This window comes from Piliocolobus tephrosceles, chromosome 5, assembly GCF_002776525.5.
Source record: "Piliocolobus tephrosceles isolate RC106 chromosome 5, ASM277652v3, whole genome shotgun sequence".
NCBI lineage: Eukaryota > Metazoa > Chordata > Mammalia > Primates > Cercopithecidae > Piliocolobus > Piliocolobus tephrosceles.
In genome coordinates this window covers 168,317,731-168,325,955 of record NC_045438.1, presented here as the reverse complement: position 1 = coordinate 168,325,955, position 8,225 = coordinate 168,317,731, and positions in this window count along the sequence as shown.

The window sequence follows — 8,225 nt, the reverse complement described above, 5'->3', positions numbered from 1 at the left end:
GAGGGGGGGAGGGAGGGAGGGAGGGAGGAAGGAAGGAAGGAAGGAAGGAAGGAAGGAAGGAAGGAAGGAAGGAAGGAAGGAAGGAAGGAGTTACCAGGAGGAAGGAAGGAAGGAAGGAAGGAAGGAAGGAAGGAAGGAAGGAAGGAAGGAAGGAAGGAGTTACCAGGGATGGAAGTCCGGGGAACTCAGCAAATGAGGGGGATAGGGTTGGGAGGGAGACTTTCCACTGAATGCCTTTAAAATGTTTTACACCAGGTAAATGTGTTTCCTATTTAAAAATTAAAGGAAAAGTAACTAGGCAGGAGAGTTTGGTTTGAGCCTAGCAACTCAATGTGGTCCATGAACCAACAACATCTGTACCTCCTAGGATCTTATTAGAAATGCAGAATCCTGGCAGGGTGCTGTGGCTCACGCCTGTAATCCCACTACTTTGGGAGGCCAAGGCGGGTGGATCACTTGAGATTAGGAGTCCGAGACCAGCCTGGTCAACATTATGAAACCCCGTCTCTACTAAAAATACACAAATGAGCCGAGCATGATGGCGGGTGCCTGTAATCCCAGCTACTCGGGAGTCTGAGGCAGGAGAATAGCTTGAGCCAGGGAGGTGAAGATTGCAGTGAGCAGACATTGCACAACTGCACTCCAGCCTCAGCGACAGAGCGAGACTCTGTCTCAAAAACAAACAAACAAAAAGAAATGCAGAATCTAGGGCCTCATCCCAGACCTTGGGCAACCTCTCTGAGCCTCAGTTTGTTCATCTGCAAAATGGGCTATTGAGGTCATTTTGAAATTCACTGAGCAGATGAACTACCCAGCAGAAAATCTGTGTTTGAACAAGGTCCCCACAGGATTCAGGTGCATGATAACATTGGAGAAGCTCTGTCCTAAAGTCAGTGGCTATCAGAATGCTGTATGGGATTCTGAGCAGGCAAGGCTTAGTAGTAACATCTATGTTTTAAGAATGTTCATCTAACAACTGGATGGATGATGTATGGGAAGGAGAGCGCACAGGCTGAGGGGCTAATTGATGGGTTAACTGGTTAGCTAGTTGGTAATTGATATAAGCAGGAGGGGACGGGGGCCAGGACGTGTGTGCTGGTGGTGAAAACAGAGCACAGTTGTTAGTTTGTGGGACATTTCCTAGGAAGAAAGGAAGGGTGGCCGGGCGCGGTGGCTCATGCCTGGAATCCCAGCGCTTTGGGAGGCCAGGGTGGGTGGATTACCTGAGGTCAAGAGTTTGAGACCAGCCTGGCCAACATGACAAAACTCTATCTCTACTAAAAATACAAAAATTAGCTGGGCATAGTGGAACATGCTTGTAATCCCAGCTACTCGGGAGGCTGAGGCATAATAATCACTGGAACCCAGGAGGCAGAAGTTGCAGTGAGCTGAGATCGTACCACTGCACTCCAGCCTGGGTGACCGAGTGAGACTCTGTCTCAAAAAAAAAAAAAAAAAAAAAAAGAGGCTGAGAGTGGTGGCTCATGCCTATAATCCCAACACTTTGGGAGGCCAAGGCGGGTGGATCACCTGAGGTCAGGAGTTTGAGACCAGCCTGGCCAACATGGTGAAACCGCATCTCTACTAAAAATACAAAAATTAGCCAGGTGTGATAGCGCATGCTTGTAATCCCAGCTACTCTGGAGGCTGAGGCAGGAGAATCGCTTTAACCCAGGACAATAAGGTTGCAGTGAGCCGGGATCACACCACTGCACTCCAGCCTGGGTGACAGAGTGAGACTCCATCTCAAAAAAAAAAAAAAAAAAGAAAGAAAAAAATAAGGCTGGGCGCGGTGGCTCACGCCTATAATTCCAGCACTTTGCAAGGCTGAGGCAGGCGGATCACCTAAGGTCAGGAGTTTGAGACCAACCTGACCAACATGGAGAAACCCCGTCTCTACTAAAAGTACAAAATTAGCCAGATGTGGTGGTGGGCGCCTGTAATCACAACTACTCAGGAGGCTGAGGTAGGAGACTAGCTTGAACTCAGGAAGCAGAGGTTGTGGTGAGTCGAGATCGTGCCATTGCACTCCAGCCTGGGCAACAAGAGGAAACTCTGTCTCAAAAAAAAAAAAAAAAAAAAAAAGAAAGAAAGAAAAGGCTTGGCATATAGGGGGAGAGCTTCTGAGTCAGCTTCTTTATTTGTAGCATGAGAGCAATAACACTGTCCCCTCTTGGGCTTGTTCATAGGGGTGGGAGGAGGAGTCTCTAGAAGGTCTAGGTTCAGCAGTGCGCAGTTCCACCAAACCTGCCAGTTTCATCCCATCAGCCTGGCAGCTTTTGACGCTGAGCTCCCTGGGGCAGGGGCAGGGCCTCATCCTCTGTCCAGCTCAGCACTCTGTACTGTTGATACTCAGCCTCCACTCTGTCATCTAATAACCACACCTCACACCTGTCCCCCAGGAATAGAAGCAGCCAAATCACAGGCTCCCCTTGAAACAGACAAAAGCCCAATCCTATCATTATATTTCTGCTCAGCGATTACTCAGTAATCCCTGAGAGCCAACTTCACGGGGCAGCTCTGGAATGCAGGGTGGGATTGGGGGCCCGTAGTTGCAGTCTCCCCAGAGACCCAAACAGGTCTTTGTCAAGTCTGTTGTCTTTTTTTTTTTTTTTTTTTTTTTTTGAGACAGTTTCACTCTCATTGCCCCCAGGCTGGAGTGCAATGGCTTGATCTCAGCTCACCACAACTTCTGCCTCCTGGGTTCAAGTGATTCTCTTGCCTCAGCCTCCCAAGTAGCTGGGATTACAGGCATATGCCACCACACCCAGCTAATTTTGTACTTTTAATAGAGACGGGGTTTCTCCATGTTGGTCAGGCTGGTCTCACACTCCCAACCTCAGGTGATCTGCCCACCTCAGCCTCCCAAAGTGTTGGGATTACAGACGTGAACCACTATGCCTGGCCAAGTCTGTGGTCTTTCCTCCCACAATGCCAAGGGGTCCAGGCTGGGAGAGTGAACTCTTGAGTAGGGGAAGGACAGGCCAAAACATCCCGAGAGTCACCTTAGTCCCCACCCTGGGTCTCTGTGGCTAGCTCTTCAGAGGCTCAATCAGAATTCTCAAATCCCAGATAATGAGGGGATGCAGATCATCCGGCCGGGCCTTTTGTTTCCGGGCAGGAGACAGCTTATCACAGATCAGCTCCTGAGGCTGTTTCTTCAGGCCTTCAGGGGAGGGTGGGCTTCAATCCCAGTGACTCCTGCTTTCCTCTGGGCTGGGTGCATTCAAGAAGAGGGGTTCAGGTTGAGGGGCTCTGGACGGCTGGACTCCTACACATCCCAAGAGGGGGCTTGGAGATTCTCGAGTAGCTGGTGCCTGTGGTGTAGGGATCTGAGGTCTGCCCTGTTTGTTCAGGGAGTGCTGGGAAGGGACTCATTTTCCTTTTCATCCATGGGCTCTTTGATGGGATTATGATACTGTGGGGAAGATCCTTGACTACAGACTAGGTCCGAATCCTGGCTCTGCTACTTCTCAAGGGTGTGAACTTGCAGAGTTACCACCTCTCTGAGTCTCAATTGGTTCATCTGTAACAGACAAGGTTGTTAGAGATTGAATGAAAGAGTGGCTTACGGTGCTCAGCAGAGGGTCCAGCTCATGGTAGGTACTCAGTACCTGTGTGCTCCTTCTCCCTGCTTTGTAGGTAGACAAAGCTCCCTACCCTGCTTTGGGCATGGAGATGCTAAACAGAGAACAGCAAAAACACAACAGAGACCATGAGAGGCTGCAGAAGAGCAGTGTCAATTCAACAAAGGACCTCAAGAAGGAAAATTCCATTGAGACCCGGGAGACAGGGTGGGGCAGGTGTCTACAAGGTCACCTTGCAGGCCAGGTAAAAACATCCTGTGGTAAAACACATCCCACAATCTGAAACAATGTGTGTGTGCACAAGTGATTGTGTCTACATTTTAAAAAATGGATTAAGTTGCCGGGCGCGGTGGCTCAAGCCTGTAATCCCAGCACTTTGGGAGGCCGAGAGCGGGTGGCTCAAGCCTGTAATCCCAGCACTTTGGGAGGCCGAGACGGGTGGATCATGAGGTCAGGAGATCGAGACCATCCTGGCTAACACGGTGAAACCCCATCTCTACTAAAACATACAAAAATCTAGCCGGGCGAGGTGGCGGGCGCCTGTAGTCCCAGCTACTCGGAGGCTGAGGCAGGAGAATGGCATAAACCTGGGAGGCGGAGCTTGCAGTGAGCTGAGAACCAGCCACTGTACTCCAGCCTGGGCGACAGAGCGAGACTCCGTCTCAATAAAAAAAAAAAAAAAAAAAAAAGGATGAAGTACAAAAAGCAAAAATAAAATAAAAATTCTTCGTAGATTATGACCATAAATATTTATTTGTGAATGACCAGGGATTGGAAGGGAACAGAACTATGAAGATGGTCCAGCTAGAATGTCAGGATTACATATGGATTTTTGGGGTTATTTTGTTTGTTTGTTTGTTTGTTTGAGACAGAGTCTCGCTCTGTCGCCCAGGCTGGAGTGCAGTGGTATGGTCTTGGCTCACTGCAACCTCCGCCTCCTGTGTTCAAGCAATCCCCCTGCCTCAGCCTCTGAAGTAGCTGGGACTACAGGTGCGTGCCACCACACCTAGCTAATTTTTGTATTTTTTAGCAGAGATGAGGTTTCACCATGTTACCCAGGCTGGTCTTGAACTCCTGGCCTCAAGTGATCGACCCACCTCAGCCTCCCAAAATACTGGGATTACAGGCTTCAGCCACTGCACCTGGCCACATACGAGTTTTTAAAAACTATTTAGTGATGTGTCCTGTTGCTCTATCATTTGTTTTAACTTAAAACTCAACAAATAAAAATAACATAATTAACATGGAATGCATTTTTGTTTGTTTGTTTGTTTTTGAGACAGAGTCTCACTCTGTCACCCAGGCTGGAGTGCAGTGGCACAATATTGGCTCACTGCAACCTCTGCCTCCCAGGTTCAAGCGATTCTCGTGCCTCAGCCTCCCGAGAAGCTGGAATTACAGGCACCTACCACCATGCCTGGCTAATTTATGTATTTTTAGTAGAGACGAGGTTTCATCATGTTGGCCAGGCTGGTCTTGAACTCCTGGCCTCAAGTGATCCACCGGCTTTGGCCTTCCAAAGTGCTGGGATTACAGGCCTATTTTGTTTTTTCTGAAAAGCCTTAGAATCAGAATTAGCAAGATTCCCCGGTGGTTCTTATGCAAATTAAAATTTGAGAGGCATTGTTGTAGAATACAAATAAAATAAAATAAAAAGCCCTAGAGCAGAGGGCAGGGGGGCCTGGAGATGAGGATTCTAGTGCCACCTCTGCCACTTAACTCCTATGAGACCATGAGCCTTTCTGTGCCTCAGTCTCTCCATCTGTACAATGGGATGGTGGCATCTAATACTCAGGTGTGGTTTCACATCTGTTTAAAATGCTTGTTGGCTGACAGGACAGAGGAAGAACAGCAAATGAGGCTGTCTTTTCCCTCCTGTGTGAGGAGGCTACTTCCAGCTCTGAGGAAAGAGGGGTCAGGAATGGGAGAAACGTTTCAAGGGAGCGTGGTGAGCTTTTCTTGGGCGCGGCATCTCCTCTGTGTCAGGCTCTGTGCTCAGGCTATGGGAGGTCCTACCATTCAGCTATGTAGAGGCTCAAGGAATCACACAGTCCCACACCTGTCTCACATGTTCTGGAGGTCAGATTTTGAACCGGGATTTGAGGCCTGGGTGAATTCAGAGCTCAAAGGTCCAATTCAAGTTGTGGGACATTGGCTGGGAGCAGTGGCTCAGGCCGGGTGCGGTGGCTCACGCGTGTAATCCCAGAACTTTGGGAGGCTGAGGCAGGCGGATCACAAGGTCAGGAGTTTGAGACAAGCCTGGGCAGCACAGTGAAACCACGTCTCTACTAAAAATACAAAAATTAGCTGGGCGTGGTGGTGCGCGCCTGTAATCCCAGCTACTCGGGATGCTGAGGCAGGAGAATCACTTAAATCCGGGAGGTGGAGTTTGCAATGAGCCGAGATTGTGCCACTGCACTCCAGCCTGGGTGACAAAGCTAGACTCCATCTCAAAAAAAAAAAAAAAAAAAATGTGGGACATCAGCTTGCCTGAGAAGCAGCTTGTCTCCCCCTCTTTCTGGTACCTGGAGGGACCAGCAGCTACACCTGTCATTGTGTCATTGGCTGGGCTTCTCTGTGTCAGTCACAGAACCCACTACAGCCATATCAGCCCTGCGAGGGAGAGGCCCATATGTTCATTTTATGGATGGATAAAGAAGACTTCAAATGATGCTTACTCAGACTCCATGACCAATCAACTCGCTCTTAGGGATGTGCCCCAAAGAATCTTTCACACAGGTCCGGAAGGGGACATGGATGTGACCTCACTGAAGTGTTGTTTGTGGGGATGGGGAGCTGGAGGCAGCTGGGGGTCCACCTCCAGGGGAGTAGAGAGGTAAAATGGGGTGGAAGGAGGTGCTTATGTGGCAACACGGAGGGTCTCACCAACAGCAGGGAGTCCCACAAGTAAACAACAGAACGAGACCCAAAACACACAATACCACTTATGCAAATGAAAACTACCTGCATATAAAACAACAATAAAGCCGGGCGCGGTGGCTCAAGCCTGTAATCCCAGCACTTTGGGAGGCCGAGACGGGCGGATCACGAGGTCAGGTGATCGAGACCATCCTGGCTAACACGGTGAAACCCCGTCTCTACTAAAAATACAAAAAACTAGCCGGGCGAGGTGGCGGGCGCCTGTAGTCCCAGCTACTCGGGAGGCTGAGGCAGGAGAATGGCGTAAAACCCGGGAGGCGGAGCTTGCAGTGAGCTAAGGTCCGGCCATTGCACTCCAGCCTGGGCGACAGAGCAAGACTCCGTCTCAAAAAAAAAAAAAAAAAAAAACAACAATATATATTTTGCAATAACACATATGAACAAGAAGATACTCATTAAGCATATTCAGATGGTTGCCTTTGGCTTGGGTGGGTGGGAAGTGTGGTTGGAAAATGGAGATAAGGAGAAAAATTAACACAAGGAGAGAGGAGGACCAGTGATGATAATGCATCGCTAAGCAAGGAGTATGAATAACTCAGCCCTGTGTACTTGAGGTCCAACAAAGGACAAACAAGTAAAGATCAGAGAGATTAAGTAATTTGTCCAAATTACACAGCAGGTAAGGAGGGGTGAAGAGAATGTCCGGATAACTAGGCCTATTTAGGGCAAGGCAATAGCAGGACGCTTAAAACCATTAACCTGCACCTTAAGAGCAGAGAAGGCAGGAGAGGAGGCTGTGTGTGAAAGGTGTGGGGGTGGTTAGAGAATCCTTCTGTGCTCCAAGTCAGCCCTGAGTCTCCATGACTCTCTTTCTTCCCAAACACCCACTGGGCACTGTGGGGTTTGGGCCACAGCCCTTACATTCCAGGGACTTTGATGATGCACGAAATGAGGTCATCCCTGGAGTTGGCAGGAGAGTCAGAGAAGGAGGTACTCCAGGAGGCAGGATTGAATCAGGAGTTATCAGAGTTCAGAAATTATAACATAAATCACGGCATCTACCAGGTAGTAGGCACTGCTCTGAGCTCACAAAGTCCTCATAAGCCTTCAGGGTAAATTCTATTATCATCTCCATTTTGCAGATTAGGAATTGAGGCACAGAGAGGTTAGGTAATTTGTGCAAGTCACACAGCTGAGAAATGGCAGAGCTGGGATTTGAAACCCAGGCAGAGTGGGTCTGGAGGTCATGATCTTAACCATTATGCAATTCACCAGTGAAATAAGGCAGATATGGCTCATCTGGCCAGGACTTCCTAAAGGCAATCTCCCCAGCCACTGCCTCCTCTTGAGCTCCCCACAGTGAGGGTGACATGGCCTGGGCTGGGTACACTGATGGCAGGGGCCTACCACCAAATGTCAATGCCTCCTGCCCCACAGAAGTTCTCCCCACCTTGGACATCAAGTATCCAAGGTGGAGGGACCCAATGTCCTCATGATACACATAAGACACTGAGCCTGGAGAGGGGACAGGACTTGTCTGAGGTCACCCAGTTCTCCTGCTTATCAGACCAGAACCTCACCCCACCTTGGCTGAAACAAAGTACAGTGTGTGCTAAGCCGTGGCTCCCCCTAACCCACACCCAGACCCCTGGGCTCCCTCCTGACAGCTCCTTCAGGCCATTTGCCCCCAGATGCAGAGATGCTGGCCACTCTGCCCAGAACGCCATGTCCCCAGTCTTCCAAACAAGACTCCACCCA